Genomic DNA, 19,004 nt, shown 5'->3' on the forward strand with positions numbered 1-19,004 from the left:
TGCCATGAATGCTGAATGGGAGACTTGTAAAAAGCACCTTTCTCTTAAGGATAGCCTGCTGGAATTTGTAAACATAGCCAAAAAAACAACAACAACAAACCAACCCTGAATTAAAATACTAGAAAGTGGTGGAAATAGCAAAGCCTTGTTCTCTGGATAGAAAAACCTGCAACCAAACTCTTTTACTTTAGAGGGACCTGAGCAGTCCAGAGGCTGTGGAGGTCACTTGGAGCAATGGCTTTGAAAGTGATTAAAGTTGAAGGGGGACCACACGACATGACAAAGAGGAGGGGAGTGTCTCAAGATGGTGGTCAGTAACAAAAATGGCAGAAGCAGGAAGCAAAGAGGTCTGGTTTTGTAACTCTGGGTTTCCAAACTCAAGGGTTCATTTGGCGGGGGGGGCTGATGAGGGATACAACCCCACTGGCAAGCCTCCTTGCCTCTCCCGCCCTGTGAGCTGATGCCAGAGCTCTGGACAATGTAAAAACTATTTTCCCTTTGCTGGAGAAAAGGCTAGAAGGAATATTCAACCCATTAACAGAATGTCTTGGCTTGAGTAGAAATGGCATTTTTCTCAAAAATGTGTTAGCTAACTCATTTAACCACTATATTATATATTCTACTTCAGGCTGAGCAAGTAATGTTTTAATATGTGTTAGGCTGTGTACGTGAGCCTTAGGACTGAGCCAACTAAACCATATTAAAGTACAATTTGTCCTGTCAATAACAGGAGCCTAAAACCTGTTAGCTAACACACTTAAGGAAAGAGAAAGAAAACAAAACTCCTTTTATTCCTGTCTATCAGCATCTCTAGCAGTGAAAGAGGTTTGTTGATCTCAAGATGGTCTCAACATGGGAAACAGTGGAAGGCAGCCAAATGGGTACATTAAGTTACAACTGTCTATAAAAATATTGGTTTATAGCAGCACAGAAGCTTTTGAGTCTGGCTCTTCCAAATTAGCTGCATGAGGAGGTTAGGGATCTCTGCTAAGTAGAAGGGACACTTCAAAAGAAAACCCTGACTCTTGCTTGCGAAGTGCAAGTCCATAATAATTTTGAGGGTACTATAGTGATGGGGAGAGAGACGTTGTGGCATTGCTTTGGCACTGAGAAAATAAGAGTAGCTTCACTGAACACAGGCAGACTCAGTCTCGTGCAATGGAGAAGAATAGCATCCTGGAACTGTAGCATTATTGTATGTTGGGTAATCAGATTTTCCACTGTCTCTACAAGATAAATATGAACCGGAAAAAGAAGCTCTGCATGACTCTGTTCTGCTCTGATTTGCTGTAGGGGTGGCATATTTGATGAGCGTTGCAGAGGTGTGCATAGCGCTTTTTGAACCACAGCAGTCCCTGGCATGGGAAGATGGCTTTACTGGGTCTGATCCTCTGAACTGGTGTCCTTCCATACCGAATTACACCTTTTCATCACACTGAGAGAGCGCCCACTATTCACCAGTGTAGATCTGGCCTGTATATTTATAAACTACAATGAGCATGCACAACATTTTATGTAACAAAAGGATCTTACAGCATAACCCAGACTGAACAAAGAAAAGGATCACAATTAACAATGCAAGGAAAGAGGAAGAATGGAGGGAAGAATGAGAAACCATGATGAAATTACTCTATACACATCAACCTTTACTTCCTTTTATTATAATGCCTTTATTTAAACAATGATCAAATAGTGAATACTTACAGTTTTATGAATACTAAGTTTGCCTACAGAGCATCAGCAGACTGAGGAATTGTCATAAGAACAGTTATAGAAAGCAACAGCAGAGTTTTCACTGAGAAATCCCCCCTATTCCCTTGCTTTGTAATTGTCACCTGTAATAAATTCACCTCACTTGCCCCTCCTAAGCAGCAAACAAGCAAGGATTAAGTTCTTTGGCCTCATTTTCTCTTGTTCTGCATCTCAGGTGATTGTTTTCAAGTAGGTAAAGCCCTACCACATTTGTATTGGCATAAAATAATAGCAAAAGAGACTGACTTCCAGTAAACAGGTGCTTCAGTGAAGTGTACAGAAGGAAAATTCCCGCTCCCTTCTTTATTTTTATACTCATGGCTAAAGCACAGCTAGGGAGTGGAGAACCTCCAGCATGGCCAAGTGAGAGAAAAGGTGCAAGTGATGCTGCCAACAGGAGATCCAGAGTGAAAGAGGAACTAAAAGGTCAAGGAGGCAAAGAAAAGATGGACAAGGTACAGGGTTGGAATCCATAGCTAAGGGAAAGCACAAAGGGAAGAGGTCATGGAAAAATCATGCTAGGGAAAGAGTGTTAGAAATTGTTTATAGGGTGTAGACAAAAGCCCTGTCTGGAGGTTCCCAGCCCCAAATCCTCTGCTTTCATGGCTGGCTGCCGTGACCAGACTGACAAAAAGTGGCCCTTTAAGAATGAATGGTGTTATCAAGACCTTACACGTAATCCTAGCATTGCTAATGGGGGAGGGCACACAGGTCCTTCAGCGCTGCTTCCTTCTCCTCCCTCCCTGATTGATCACAATTAACGTACTTTGTGGCACATGCCAAAAGCTCATGCAATACTAAAATCTTAATTTTTTTCTGGAAATGTATATAAAATGGGGAGGTCTTAAGAAACTCTTGCAAAAGGGAACTGCAATAAAGCATATAACATGGTAAAGATGGGTGATGGAGAGGAGAGTGGCAAGCAAGCTGTGCCTCACCACTGGGGGGTTATCCGTAGTCCAGGTGTAGGAAGGGGCAAAGACTCTGTGCCCCTCGGTCAGGATTTGGGCATGGGACCTCCTCTGGATTCCTGTGTGCTTTTTCTGTTGTCTGTGGTCACTGAAATAGGTGTAGGAAAGCACAAAACATTTTGATTTTTTCCTCCTCACTTGTGATTTAGGACTGAAGCCTAGTTCTTGCAGTCCATGACATGCTTGCTTCATATTTGTTTCGTAGGCAGAGTTTTGGCCACTCAGAATTGTGTTGGTTATGTGAGACACTTGGGCAATAAACTGAGTGAGGCTCCCTATGTACTCATCCCTAGCACATGCTTTTGCCTCATCCCATTGTTCAGTTCATGCAATTTCACCTCTTGCGTAGTCAATAACTGTGCACATGGGTCTTCACATCCAAATGGATGATATTAGACCTGTCAATTTATCATTTCTGTAGTGACTTTGATAAACATGTAGAGTTCCATCAACTCACTCTTCTCTGGAAAGCAGGGTTCTTGCCTTTAGGATTTATCCTGAAGACATAAAAACAAGGGTTGCTGTTATCAGCATGCTGATGACAGCACACAATAATTGTCATGGCAGAAACGTCCCAGGCATCTGTCATACCAGCATCACCTCAGCAGTTAGCACTGTCCACTTGGGAAAGACTCAACTTCCATGGCCTCTTGTGCTTTTATCTCCTGGTCAGCCCTTCTGCCATCAGGTCCTGATCTTGGAGGGAGACGCAAAGAAATGTCAGACTCAGACTGGTTGCTGTCACTTATGACACATCCCACATGCAGCATGCTTCCAGCAATAATACTGAGAGGCTGTTTTCATGCCTGAGCTGGCTCTGGATCAAAAGAGATGCTTAGCATTGCTTTGGTGGGTAGTGTTCAAGCCCTGGGCAAACAGAGTGACTCTGCAATTGCTGCTGCAGCCCACCCTCCATCCTCAGTGCAGGTCGCTACATACATTATGTCCTGGCACACATAGGTAGGTATCTGTGTTTTGGCTTCAGTTTGTTCTCTTGATCTAATTACCACCAAGCACCTCATTCACGGCAGGGAAAAATAAATATATAATCTTATACTAATGGAATCTCTTGTGGACAGTGTAAATTGTCTTGCTTAGCCAGACTTTCTTGAAATTTTGAAATGAATGCTTCTGTATAATCCATCTTAAAAAGTAGCCATCACAATATTGTGTTAGCAAAGTGATAATATTTTATAAAGATGTCAAAATAAAGAAAATATTTCTCCTGTTCAAGAATACTGTGGTCAGTCTGAATATGTGTGAGGAGACAATTACACCTGAACGTCTATAAAAGAAAAAAGCCAGATGCTGACACCTTCCTTTACTGCACCTTTGTCAAGATACACAATTCTAACTGTTTTCTAAAACTGTATTTCTTAGCTTGCTTTTGACTACAAGCAAAACCTCTCAGTTGATTTGTCATCTGGTATAGTAAAAAAACAGAATCAAATAGCATGTCAGGTGATGCTGACTTGTGTGTCTCCAGATGGGTGAATAAGTCATGTTTAGACCTTAGGCTCATGTCTGAGTTCAATCTGGAAGGCAAGTCGGGGATATCATTTGAATTTGGTGTTTAAAATCTTGACAGCTTTATAGGAATTTAGTATCTAGTGTCTATATCTAATATTGCAGAGGATATGGATCCTTACAATCAGGGTCAGTCATGACATAATTTGTGCTCACGATGCCTCTGTAACTATCAGCCCGTAACTCATCAAAATGGCCAAGGTAATTATCAAGAGTTACAAACTTAGTTGTCACCAGGGGTATCCTTAATGCAGCTGAGAAGAGTTGGAGTAGACATAGCTAAGTTATTTCGTACCCTTTACATTCTCAGACTGTCAAAGGCTTTTTTCGTCCCTGCATAATTTAAAGCAGCCTCAGAGCACACACATTCTCTCCCTTTGGGTCAGGAGTAAAGAGAAAGTAGCTTGAAACTCTTTAGAGGCAAAATTCCTTCTGTCTGGTTGAACAGCTTCAACAAGCCAGGAGATGTGGCTTGGAATACTCTACGGGATAACGCCACACCTCCTGTAACAGGAGACCTGGTCAATGTCTTCTACTACACACAGTCTTGTTAAGCTACTAGAAACACATTATGTTGACATATTCTGTGACTATTTTGTGTTTGTTGTAAATAGACATCAACCTACACCACTTTGGCCTGAGTCAGTCAAAATGCTACAATTTCCCAGCTGTACCTGGGAGGGCCTATTTGCTGAGTTGATCTATATGATGGGTGAATGGAAGGATGAGGCTGGTTGCCTTTCTGTAGGTAGTGAAGAGCTGCTTGTGTTTGGGACCCTCATTCTCTTTCACGTGGCAAACATAAATATGATGCCACCATCTTGGTATTGGCCATCTTTCACATAGGTCAAGAGTTGTCAATGCATAAAAGATGTCCTCAAAAAAACTTTATTGGTTTTGGTGTTGTTGTTTTTTGTTTGTTTGTTTGTTTTGAGACTCTGGGCACTGGCAGAAAAGTCAAAATCATTAATATAGTCTGTAATAGGGCTCCCAGGTCTCCAGATGTTCAGTGGTGGTTGAGTCTTGCTTCTGTAGGTCTTCAGATTCTCTCCTAATTCCGTGCATGAGCTGCTGTTGTTATTGCTGTTGTACACTCCCTGTGAACATAGCACCTGAGAAGAATTGTGGGCAATAAGGAAGTTTATTATGACATTTCACTATCAGAATAATTGTTTAGCCATAAAGCTACATTATTTGAGCTGAAAGAATCAGGCATAACAAAAGCACTTTTTTCACTTCTTTTTTTCACAAAACTTGGCTGGAGAATAGGTGGTAATTAGCACCATGAACAGAGTAAGTGGGAATGATTTTACTTCCATAATGCAGATGTATATAAGTTTTCTAGATGTCTTTTTTTTTTTTTTTTTTGGAAGGGGTGTTATCAGTTCCATGCAACATCCTTCCTTAAAGAGAAAGCGTCTTCCTCTAGGCCTCGTTTAGGAAGATACGTAGGTTGGACCTATCTTAAAATAAGAAAATGACAGAACCCCTTTGCTTCTAGCAAATTCAATGGATGAAGTTCATTCTGAGGTCTCTTCAGGAGAAAAAAAAAAATAGGCTTGCAGTATTTCACTGCCCTTGGTTTGACAAAATATATGCCTCCAGTCACCACAGGGCTCATTAGAGTGAAGGTAAAAATCCAACCAAGAACTTAGTTGACCGAGCTGGCTTCTTATTTGGGAGTTTCTTTTCCAGTAAATTGTTGGGGGCTTTTTGGTAATTCAACAGTAAAATCATAATCAGCAGAAGTGCAAAGCTAAGATCATAATTTTAGCACATGTATCTAAAAAAAAAAAAAAAAAGTGTAATTTTTTATATTTTTATCTTCCATTTTACTATTCAGACACATGGCACCAAGTAAAATCCCAGGCTTGAGGTGATTGCAGAGCTGACCTATGACTCCAACCTGAGGTTGTAATCGTGTTTTATATCCTGCCCGATCCAATTCATCAGATGTTACTGTCAGAGATAAAGGATGGCTTACTGGTTAAGGCACAGAACTGGATCATCTGGATTTAGTTCTCTGCTTTGCCATTGTTCAAAGAAAGCTCGTCTGTCCAAAAATCTGGGAGGGATGTTACTCCTCTTTTAGTAACCCTTGCCTCCACTGATTTTTAAAAGACGAGTTACACATCTTGGAGGATTTCAATCTTGAGCTTTTAGAAGCAATTCATCTCCTGTGAGGGTAAGGATTATAACTTCTCCCTCTCTCACAATGAGGAATAAGAATTAACTAGTCTGTGGAATGCCTACAAATGACAGTGATGGGCTTAGGGTAATTGCTCTCTAGTTAAAAAATGAGGTAGAAACTGGTATAAGTAAATAATCTGAGTACCAGGTTGATTTTCAATGGAAAAAGCTGTGGAAACAAGAAATGTGAAAGAACTGTTCTGCATGGACTTGGAAGGACTTCATGGCAGCTTTTTAGAAACAAGTATTGCATTAGTGTGTGTGCAAAAGTTTTCCTCATCTGCAACAGCTTTTGTCCATTTTGGCTTTTGTCATACTGCCACTCTCACGTGTGCTGGAGGTAACTACATTTCAGTAATGCTGAAGTGTACAGGAGGAGCCTCTGAGTCGGACAGCCAGCAGTACACAACCACACAGCATCATAACATCTGGGGGAGGCATCTTCTGTTTAAAACCTGCAGATAGCTGCCTTGTCCTCTTACCTGGGGTCTACCAGTGGTACTCTCCATTCCCTGGGGTAAAAGCATACAGCAGGAGCTTAAGCCTCAGCCCAGCGCTTGCAGATAGTCCTCCCAAGAATAGAATAAGGCAGCCCCTACCACATCGCTGCTGCCAAGCAAGATGACACACCACAGACACAAGCCTCATCATCTAGTTTAAAGACAGGTCTTCTAACCTGAAGTCTGGCTTAAAACTGTTCCCTGGTGTACTGGGCTTCAGCTGGAGGTACTTTAACAGTAGTAAAAACCATACCACTTTCAAAGCAACTTCACAGAAATACAGCAGGATCAATCTGCAGGTATATATTTTCTAGTGATATATTTTCTAATGATGCATGCCTTTTGAATACACAGGAACAAGGACTCCCTCCATTTAGGAGCCATTGCAATTGCTTATTATATTTTTGGTGGTATTGGAAACTGAAGTTTTATTACTGCCTCTGTTTGGTATCATGATAAAAAAGAAAAATTTCTCATAATAGTTATTTTCTGAAAACTAATTGCATAATGTTGTCTGCTAACTGTCCTTCCATCTGTACATACATATTTAACACCACAGTAAAATATAATAATCACATATGTCTTTTCTGTGCTACTCTGATACAGAAAGCAGTCCTGAACCCTGTGGGTTGCATTTTAAATATCTATTTCAAAAAGAAAAACAATTCAGAGTTCCTTTGGTGACACATTGCACGAGTTAGATGTCAGGACTGCATTTATTGCTTGCCAATACATTTTCAATTTACAAAATTGTTGAAGATACAGAAGTAAGAGAAATAGAGCAATAATTTACGGTAAGCACTAAAATGAGCTGCTTATGTACAGCTTCCCATTGGGCAAAAGCATAAACAGGGAGCTTCCCCTTGTTTCTAAAGGAAAAAAAAAATGAAAGGATGCTGGATACTGATTTGCAGAGCAGCCACTAATAGGGACCTGACTCAGGGGCCAGCTAGCAGGATATGGTACCTTTTCCTTCCAGTTTACTGACTTGAAGTGAGCTCAGGTTGTTGGTGAAAGTCATGGTAGTGCCATCTAATCTGTGCCCAGCGGCCTTTAGGTGCTGGCATTGGTTGGCCACCAATTTCTTACAATGCTGGAACCACCTGAAGTGGCACCTTGTGGCTATGGAAGCAGAGACTCCAAACTTTGGGTACAAACTTTTGAGTACACAAACAAAATCTCAGTCTCCCCCTACCACAAGGTGAGGAGATGGAGCAGAGCTAACACTACACTGCTGACTTTACTAACACCTGTTTTGTGCAGAGACGGGAATTTGGTTTCAGGAACTGCCCTTCAGCATCTTCTGCTGACAGATCTCCTGGAGCATCCCCTGATGAAGATATGTATTTTACAGCCTTCCTCATGTAAGAGCTGGTTCCTGGGCACTGACACATCCCTTCTATCCCCTCTCTAATTTCTTCCTGGTCTTTCAGAACCTATTCCCCATATATTCCTGATTTATTGAGGCACTTAATGCTTTGAATAGAGTATGAATTAACATCTCCGCGTCTGACACTGAACTTATCTAGATTTTCTCTTGTGCACTGTGCTTTTTTGTTTCACCCCATCCTTTCATGAGCCTGTTCCCCTTTTGAACTTAGGGCTTTTGGGTTTCATCGGGCAGTCTGCTGGCGGCATAGAGGTGCTGACAGTGCTGCAGGGACTGCAGCCAGGAACGGGGTCGGCACACTAGCAGCACCCACTGGGAGCCAGCCTCTGCCTTAATACTAAACTGGCAAGCCTAAAACATCCAGAGGGCATAGAAATGCTTTTAAGCTGTATGAAACACACTGCAGGAATGAAGAGCTCAATCTGATCATTTTAGTAGTTTATTTTAAATAATACTGAGCTTGTAGCTGTTGAAATTCCTTACGCAATTCTTCTTCCAAGGTTAACAAATTCTCCAATTCTGATGTCCTTTATTTTATTTTATTTTATTTTATTTTATTTTATTTTATTTTATTTTATTTTATTTTATTTTATTTTATTTTATTTTATTTTTTCTTAATTTTTCTTATTTTTTCTTATTTTTCCCAGGGCTTTTTAATAGAGAAATTATACTCACACCAACTTGGAGTCCTAAGTCCAGTTAGTAGCAAGTACCATAATCTCACCCCAAAGAGCATGCTGACTATGCTGAAGAAGACACTCAGAATACCTGAGAAATAAATTACAATTGCTATCCTGTTTAACAAAGATGATTTTTCATTTCCCAAGTTGCTCAGTCTTTTGAAGTGATACATCATAAAAGCAGAGCAAAGGTAAAGCTTTTCAGTGTCTTCTTACTGATAAATCTTCCTGCCAAGATGCAGACTGGCTGGAAAAGCTGCAAAAATTAGATTCCTCCCTCGCAACCCCCCCCCCCTTTTTTTTTCAGTATCTTTTATAACTTTTCATTTTTATGGCTGAAGAAAAAATAGTTTCATGCCTCATTATCTCTCTCTCCCATCTCTCCCTCTTATCCAAACTTTTGAAACATACTCTAAAGTAATCCAAGAATTCAGTAGTGATTTGAAATCTTATGATAGCCACGAATAATTAAGAATACCCATTCTGCCACTATTCAGGAATTTCATCTATTTTTTTTTCAATAAGGACAGAGTAGGCAGAAACTGAATAATATATAAAGTAAACAAGGAGTCAAGGCTGATTAGGGAAGCAGGCATCAAGTTTCATTTCCCAAGGACATTACATTTGTAAAATTAGTATCTCACAAATATTTTGAAATGTCTTCAAACTGGGAAACCTATAAAAGAAATTCTCTCTTTTTTGTTGTTGTTGTAGAGTTAATACTTCTGGGTATGAATTATTCAAGATTTCTTTAATGCTTGAAAAGATAAAGAATATCTTTTTAGCTTTGCAGATATGGGGCAGCAGAACATCTACTGCTACAGAAATAAAAACTTACCTGACCTGTTTCTTACTGTTTTCAAAATCTGTGCAGTACCAACACATACTTTGTATAAAAATCATTCAGATATGTATTTTGCTAATTCACTTTCTAGGAGATATTATATCATTATGCAGAATATAATAGAAAACACTCAGTAGATGCCATTTTAAAACATCTGGGAAATTTAATAGTGAACTTAAATGGAATTTAATGTAAAACTGTGGGTTTTTTTGTTTTGTTTTGTTTTTCTAGACACATCAAAACACTGTGGAACAGATTTAATTCTTTGTTGCTTTCTTTAGCTTCTTACAGCAATTTTCAGTGGAAGATGTGTTTTCTGAAAGCTCATTTTTAAAATTTATCTTATCTTTTAATATTGATGCTAAAGATAATGTTAAGTTAAATAATAGTTGCTCAATTTCTAAGGATAATTACTTCAGGCAGTGTAATGGTGCAAATTTGGTACTAGTGTGTTCTGTATTAAGTATAAAGACTTGGATCTCAGAAAATGTGTGCAGCTGGCAGCATAGGATTAAGGATGCAATGTACTCTAAACGATCATGCAAGAAACAAAATCAGAAAAGGAACTGAATAATGACTGTGGTTTAATTTTATAAAGATTCGTGCAAACAATGGCTGTTGGCTTAACTTTGAATACCTGTTTGGGGTGTCTTAGAAGCTTTAGATGTTTCTCTAAAACTCAAAATAAAACAAAGTTTGTGTTGGTTGCAGTTGGGTTATGATCTCAGTATCACTGTGAAAGGCTAATTATCAGACAATATGCATTATTTCAGTGTATATATGCTCAGAGTGAACCTTTTTATATATCTAGTCTGAATTTCAAGGCATTAATGAAAGGAAGAAGCCAAGGTAGTCTGAAAACACGATGACATCTCTGACCAGATGTCATCTAGGCTTACCGTTGGCAACAAATATACTGTTATAATATATACAAGTTATAAATCTCTCTGAACATGTGCAGCAGAGAGATAGATAAATACAATGCTTTCTACTTCTTAGAGGCACGGACTTCACTCTTCAGATGAAAGTCACTGCAGACATATGGCAGCAGGAGTCAATGAATGAGGAGCAGCAGACAGAAGTCTGGGCTTCTACTCCCAGCTCCACCTCTGATTCCCTTTCTGGCCTCAAATGAGTCATTTTGCATCCTGAGATATTTTCCTTAGCTGTTATATAAGCATTGCTGATATTCAGATATGTGTTTGAGGTACCTCAAGGTCTCAGGACAAAAGCATGAAGTTCTATTGAAATTACAATGTATTAAATGCTTTTTTTTTTTTCTTGAACACTAAAGAAAGCCTAGAATCCACGGGTAAGTAAAATAAATATAAATTTAAAAAATAAAAATATAGAGAAATATAAAAATATAAAAAAATAAAATAAAAATATGAATGTTTTTTGTTATAGTAAAATCAAACACATGCTACAAATATAAGTGTTCAGTGAAAATGTATAGCTTCTGCAGCATGCCAACTCTGACTCACAGTGAACCAAGAGCTGCAGAGGTTTGATGCATTTTGGCACAAAGTTCCTCTGAGATACAAGTGGTGCTACACATTCTACATGTGTAACAAGTTGATTATAATTACAAAAATGAAAGCTAGCCTTCCAGTCTGCATGGGCTGTTATGCTAGGTTTATGTGAAGTTCTCCACATTGGCTGTAGGATTTTGCTGAAAATATCACTTACACAATTCACATCTAATTTCAGGTAAAACAAGAAGAATGTCAAGATTTCTGTATGAAGAGTCTTAATTTTAAATAATAAATAAGTTTCACATTCAGGACAGAGTTGTAATTCAGAAGGGTTTTCTAGTAAAAATTACATCTCTTCAGCAGCTGTGGTTTCTGGAGAGCTCTCTGAACTCCTGATAGCACACGGCTAGCACACAAGTCAGAAACGGGGACAATGCAAATGCTAAATAGTTAGGATGGATATTGGGAATAGTTTAGACTAAAGCTGAGGTAGAGACAAAGATGAAAAAACATAGAAGAGGCAGAAGAGAACTGAGCAAAGAGTAACAGGAGATATGGTAAGTGTGGAGACAGGGGAAGAAGAAATGAGAAACACGTCTCATTCTTGCATAGTGTAATCCTATGCAGGATGGTGTTACCTATAATTAAGTTATTATCTTAGAGTCACAGTTGGAATTCAGGTAGTTCCTTAGGGTTGGGGCAGCCTTAAAGAAACCGCAAGTGCCTCATCATCTTGATGATGCTTTGTCATTAACTTCAACAGGTGACTTGAGGTGAGACACTGATAGTGACTGAAGTCCCACTTAGAACAGTGATGGGCAGCCCAGAGGGAAAGGTTCACAGGCCTTTTTCTGTGGATCACTCAGAGTCTGGACTGTGACTTAAGAGAGGAATAATAAATAAAGATTTCACAGCACATTTTTGGATAGTTTTACACATGGCTGTTGGTTCATGTTATTTGTATAGTTACACTCAGGTCTTGTTTTAGAATACCGTTCTTGTGGGTAAGATCAATAGCAACTTATTAACATATCAAAATTCAATTTTTCATGCAGGCTGACCACAGAATTCTCTCCAGAGTGAAACAAAAATGTTATGTTTTGCTACAGTGTAAAACAGATGATAGTTTCCTAATCCAGCGAATTATAAAGTTTATAGAGCTATCATGAAGATGGAGAAGTATACATGAATATGTAAACTGGCTATCAGGCATAGAATAAACCATATTTTGTCTTCTAGTAAACACTTAAGCCTCAAACCATCCGATTATCACTAACAGGCAAAAATGTGAAGTTCTTGACAAGGTAGTAAAAGCATCTGTCAGAGGACAGAGATTTTTAATTTTTAATTTAAAGACTAACTATCCTTCTCACTAAAAATATCTTAAAACAATCGGGTGATCTTCAACACTCCAGATGGGTTAAATTTGTCACTGAAAGCTTTTACGAGCCTGCACTGTTCTGTCATGACTCCCTGCTCAATATGAATAGCATGGATGAAAAATGTGTGGTTTATTGGTTCACATATAAAATGTGTAAATAAGGGAGCAGAGAGGAATGTGTGTGTGTGTTTTTATCAAACTTCCTTTGTTCCACACAGAAAGTTTTTATTCTTGGATAGGGCATGCAGCCCTAGTGGAGTAAAATAATGTCTAGCATTCATTTCCCAGGAACCTGATGATTTCCTTATTTGCTGTGTTACCTATGAAGGGGCCAGTTCTGCTTGTTTATCAATTTAAGGAATGCATTAAGAGTAAGTTAATATTCAGTACTTCCAGAAATCTTGGATGAGGGAGAATGTCATTACTCCTCAAGCTTTAATTGTATACAGGTCAAGATCAGGCTTCATGTAAATAACAGTGGCATAAGCAGGTCCCTGGTGATTTTATTATCTCTTAGCCTCCTGTTAATTTCTATCCTGAAGTCAAACCTGTACATCTGTGAACACCCAGGAAACACCTTTTTTATTCTATCCACAGATTGCTTTCATTGCTTTGGGCAGGTCTGAAGTCGGTGCTTATGTCTATATTACTTTTACTGAAAAACCATTAGAAGGAAGGACTTTAATTTAAAAGTAAGAAATATGAACTAAGTATATTTTTAAATTACCATATACATTTAGAATGTGCCATACTTTAAGAAAGGCTTTTTCAGACTACAGAGTGTATTTTTAAACATAGGTTAGACATTGAAATCTATCTTGTGGCCCTGAACAAAATTGCTAAGCATCTGTGTCTTCTGTTGCTTTTATTCAGTAAGGTGAGCTGTACTGAGGCTTAGATAATGTCACTTGGATGTCCAACCAGTGGCTTAGGAACCAAACTTGTAGCATCTGGGTCCAGCTGTGATAGCAAGACCTCCACAGTAATTTATTTAGAACACTGTGGCTCTTACAGCTTTAGGGGAAAAGCGGTGCGCTGTCCCCAAGCCCATAGCATCAAGCAGACCTTGGAGGGCTGCATGTCTGTAGTAGAGACTGAACTTTGCTGTGTCTAGGAGGAAAGTAATAAGCCTAGTACAAATGCATATTTTGGCTGGGTAAAAGGGATGCTTTCTGCCTGAATGAGAGTGCTTCTTCATGGTTATACACAGACGTCATAAAGCCTTGATCCAAAGGTATCAAATTCAGGTATCTTTCACTTGTGGATCAGGTTCTTAGAAGGAAGTAAGTTCTTCCTCTGCCTAAATATTTCAGTCAAAAATGTGTGTGCTTAAGGGTGCTTGCTCCCTGCCTGATTGCCTCTTTCTTACTCTGCACACTTGATTTAAGGACAAAGATTTAAAGACATCTCTTGGGTGCTATAGGAATTAGGCACCAGGACACTTTCAAAAGCTTATCCTTCAGTCTCCTGAGATGCTCTGTGCTCCTGGGGTGAATTCCCGAGCACTGTGCAAGTACTGTAGGTACCCTTCCCTGCTGCCCATGGTCCAATGCCTGGGAAGCTGGGAGGGAGGTTCAGCGTGGCCATCTCCCATGGGCTTCCCATCCTAGAAAGGCATCACCACTGCAGAGATGGGCAGGCTTTTTCTCTACATGAACGTTTGAAAGTCAAGTCTCCTCTTAACATCAAAGGACTACTGCACTTGGTTATTGAAGCATGGGGAAAAGAGTATAGTTAAAAAAGAGGAATCATTATGGCTAGGATTTTGGGTTTGAACTCATCTAGGTTAATCTTAAAAGCCAAACCAAACAACACAACAGAGAGTAAAAATAGATTTGTTCCTATAGCTGCTTGAAGAATGTGCAAGAAAAACAGAAGAAAAAAAAATAAAGCCTTCCATTTCCTAGCTCTGCCTTTCTGTGACCCCGACTAAGACCTGTTTGTAGTCCCCAGGTCAAATCCTTAGCATTAAGAGATAGACTTTCATGGCGTACATCACGACTGACACCAGAGGGAGGAGATGGAGGGAGACAGGAAAGCCTATAGTCACTGCCTGAGGCCCCTGCCACTGCGGAAGAAATCTCCACATAAATTATGGCCATAACCTTGGGAAAATTTTGCTTTTGTTGTCCCAAAGGGTTTGGTATTTTGTTAAACAAATAGGAATTAAGTGCATACGTTTTTTAATATCCTAGGAATTCAGTGTGCATGCTGCAATGACATGGCAGTGGGAATATTGTCAACTTTAGCATGCTGGAACTCCACCTGCAGAGAGGACAATAGGAAGTCCAGACCCTCTAACATCTGCTGTAGGACAGGGTGATGATGTTATGAATCATGATGGGTACTAACTTCCTGCCTGCTAAACCCACACCAAAATCCACTTCATCTGTGGTATGAAAAGGTGTCTACATAATGGATTGTGTAATTTCTGCTATTTCTGGCTCTAGCGTGGGCTAGTATGCCTTTGGAAATTACCTTTGTTGCGCAGTATACCAGTCATAATGTTGACTCTACTGTATCCTGAGCAAATATGAAATCAGACGATATTGTTTCCTCACTTTGAAGTTTGCAGTCAGCTCTGTAGCTCTTAGAGACAAGCAGTCCTTCTACATTTTGTAAAAGTGCCTTCTTTAAAGAGATTAGAGATTGGAGCTGCAGATTGTAGCTACTGCTGCTGAAGAAATAATTATAAATAATTAGTAATGGAAATTCTACTCAAGGAAGAACTGAAAATAACTACTTTACCATCTACAACGTATTAATATTAAATAGCTATGCAGTTTTAAATAAAAATAAATACCTGGATAATATAATACAATGCATATACACATTTCTTCTTCTTTACTTTTCAGTGATTTTTTTTTTTTTTAATGGAAATTACCAAGTGTGAGAGACTTATCATACCAAGTTTTCTAATTTTTAAAAATAAAGTAAAAACAAGCTGTATGAGAATAGTGAGACTTCTTCCTATTGCTCTGTCCATTGTCTTCACATTCACTGGTATAGCATAGGGAGTCCTTAGGAATGCATTTCATTAGTGCCATTTTTTTTCTAGTAGTTAACTTGGTAAAACTAGTTGAAAATCATGAAATTCTGCCTTGTAAATTATCATTAACAATGTGTTTTAGTTTTGTTTGGCAGCTGAAATTTTAATGAAATGTTCTGCTGAAATTCTGAGATTCAGTCAAGTTTTAACAAGCTGTAGCTAGCAGGAAATTGCATTATATTTATGTATTTGTCATTAGAATTCTTGATAAATGTTGCAAAGATTCTTCCTATGAGCTGTTTTTCACTCTCTAGCTGATATTAAATACTTGCCACCACAGCTGCATTTTTGATGGTGATTTGTCACATGGTATTGCTTCTGTTCCTAGAGTGGATGGTCGCAACCTTCATCTGGTTTCTTGTCTGAAGCCTTGCAAGAAATACATTTCAAAATGAGTCTTCAGTATATACATGCATAAAATCTTCCATGAAGTACTAGTACTCCTTTCTTGCATGAATGTTTATGACATGGAGTCATGAAGACTTTTCAGCATGGGAGGAATGGAAATGGATACACATTTTAACACCGAACAAAATTTAATAGAAAAAGTTCGTGTTGTTCACCCAACTGTGTATTGTTTTAGTTGACATTTATCCAGGAAAGCCACTCAGAAGTTTTAGAAAAGCGCACAGACAAGGCTCCTATGATCCACAGTGGCTTTCCCAAGCCAGACAGCCTGGGAAGATGGAAACATTGAGACTGGTGGACACCTCACCTTAGAGCACATGAACGTGCAGTTGTAGATTTGAAGGGGCAAAAACTGACTTTTCCTATCTTTTATGGGTATTCCGAAGTCTTAAGATAACAGGATCCTGATTTGCTTGCAAGCCTGGTTATGGTTGTTCTTTAATGGTTAAATGAACCCTGGAGCATTTCTGGCATGCAGTACTGTTTGTCAACAAGTATTCCTTCAAGAATTCAGTGTGGTGACATCATGGAGGCTCCACATGTGCCAGCCTCTCTGGCCAATTGCCGTTATGATAAATGGTAACAGATCAGTGGTTTTGTGCACCTAATTGTCCAAAACAAGTACAAAAAGATATTCAAGTGACTCCATGTCTGGATATGATCTTGACCCATCTTCTCTGCTGATCCCTGGGAATATCACACTTATTCAAGCTTTTCTAATGTAACTAATCTCAGCCCACTGTGCTTAACTCATAGCAAGGACTCACGGGTGTGGGTAAAGCTGGTGGTAAAGCTATGGAAAGGGACTGCCAAGAACAGAAGTGTCCCCAGCAGTTCTTTCCCAGTCAGATAAATATTCACACAAAGTTTAAGCATCCTGGGAGCCCAGAGGAAACACACTCTGTGATCTCTGTGACCACAGCCACCCTGTCACCGTACAGTCCCAAAGTTAAATCAGCACCTACTGGGATGGCTGTTCCCAGGGTAGACCGCTGGGAGAGCAGACGAGCGTCACGCCTGCAGTGTCCTTTTGCATGAGTGTCTGCAGATACTCTCTGACCCTGTCCTGCAAGCTTTATCAATGCGTAAACCCAATTAAACATTCATCCACATGTTTTGTGTATGTGGCAGCCATACACACATTGCAGTTCTCCTGCAGTTAAGAAGGAGAGGGTTGGGTCTGTTTTTTTTTTGGTTTATTTTTTGTTGTTTTTTTTTTATTCTGATTGTGGGGGGAGAGTGGGATCTGCAAGATAAGGATGCTATTTTAAAGCTCTTCTCCAGTAATGATGATAATGAATGATGTAAGCCATTCCTTAAGATTGATGATTAATCCTAATGAATATGTTGCATACATATGTTTCACAGCTGTCATTAGGCTTCCATTTTCACCACTCTTCCCCTCTCCCCACTGCCACCCATGCCTGCAATCTGCAAACTCTTATTCCCTGTAGGTATTTTGATAGAGAAACAGACAGGTAACGATCCCAGTGTCAGACTGTAAGCCATGCAACTGTCAGTTCATATTGTGTCTGACAGTCATTGACAGCTTGCTTCTTCAATTTTACTAAGATTAATATTCTTCACATGTTTTATTTATATTTACTGATCTTGCTGCAGTGAATTTTTAAAGATACATTTTCATGTTAAAAATCCCCGTTTAAAATAAAATCTACATGTTCTTTAAAATTTAGATTTACATTTCATCGATATTGCTTGATGAATTTTTATGCATTGCTAATAGCCTCATCAGATGTATGATGCTTTATTCACACACTGGTCAATATGGCTTACTCTCATAAACCCCCAGGATCACTATCTGGGGAACCCTCTCCTCCTCAGAAATGCATCTGCACATGGTTAGCTTGGCACAAGGCAGTAGCTCCACAGAAGAGGACTACTCAGATGCATAAAATTATTCAACTGTGCAAGCATTTGAAAGATTCAATTTCTGTCAGAGTACCATTGTCACTAGAGTAATGCTATTGAGCTTAAAGATATTCGCATGAGTAAATGATTACAAGATTAGCCTTTGAACTCTCTGGTGAAACTCTTATACTGTTCTGTCCATGTTGGCTGATCTCTCTAGATGCTTGAGTTGAACTAGCACCACACTGGGATTTTGGAATTGCAAATACTTGAGCCAAAAGAATTTAAAGGCAAAAGATAGAAATAGTCAGAAATTGGGGAAAAAATATCTAATTTTATTACTATTGAATGTAAATAGTATCATATATATGTGTGTGTAAATAGAAATGAGTCTATTTTTTATATGATAATCATATATATCATTTATATGTATATAAATATATATTATTAAATTATTTGATAAAGACAGAAGCTGATTCTTAGTTTCTCTACCATGTCTCTTTAAAAAGTGCTAGGCCAGTCCTCCAGTCCTTAGTTGAGGATTTTTATTGGGTGTCGTATCTGAGTGAAGGCTAACTTATTTGACCCAATTTAGGGAAATCCAGACCCTCATGTTGGACACCTTTGTATGTTTATGAATTGGAAATTTTCCACTTCAAGACTCCTCTTAACCTCTCTGATCTTTCAAATTGAATGTCTCTTAACTTCACAGATAAATTAGCCAATTCCGACCTCATCGAGCCTTGACATGACCGTGGTGTTTTATCTTTTTTCTTCCTTTCTCTCCAAATCTGCATCATTGTGTTGTGTATTTTTTCTTTTTTTCTTTTTTTTTTTTCCTATTGCCATGGCGATGCAGCTAAGTACACAGAGAGGTGCAACAAGCCAAATGCGTGCTAAAAGTTTGAACAAAGGCAGAAATTGCGAACTAAACAGCTGGCATTGTTGATATGGATCCTGCAGGGATA

Source organism: Netta rufina (assembly GCF_964035555.1).
Source record: "Netta rufina genome assembly, chromosome: 2".
Classification (NCBI taxonomy): domain Eukaryota; kingdom Metazoa; phylum Chordata; class Aves; order Anseriformes; family Anatidae; genus Netta; species Netta rufina.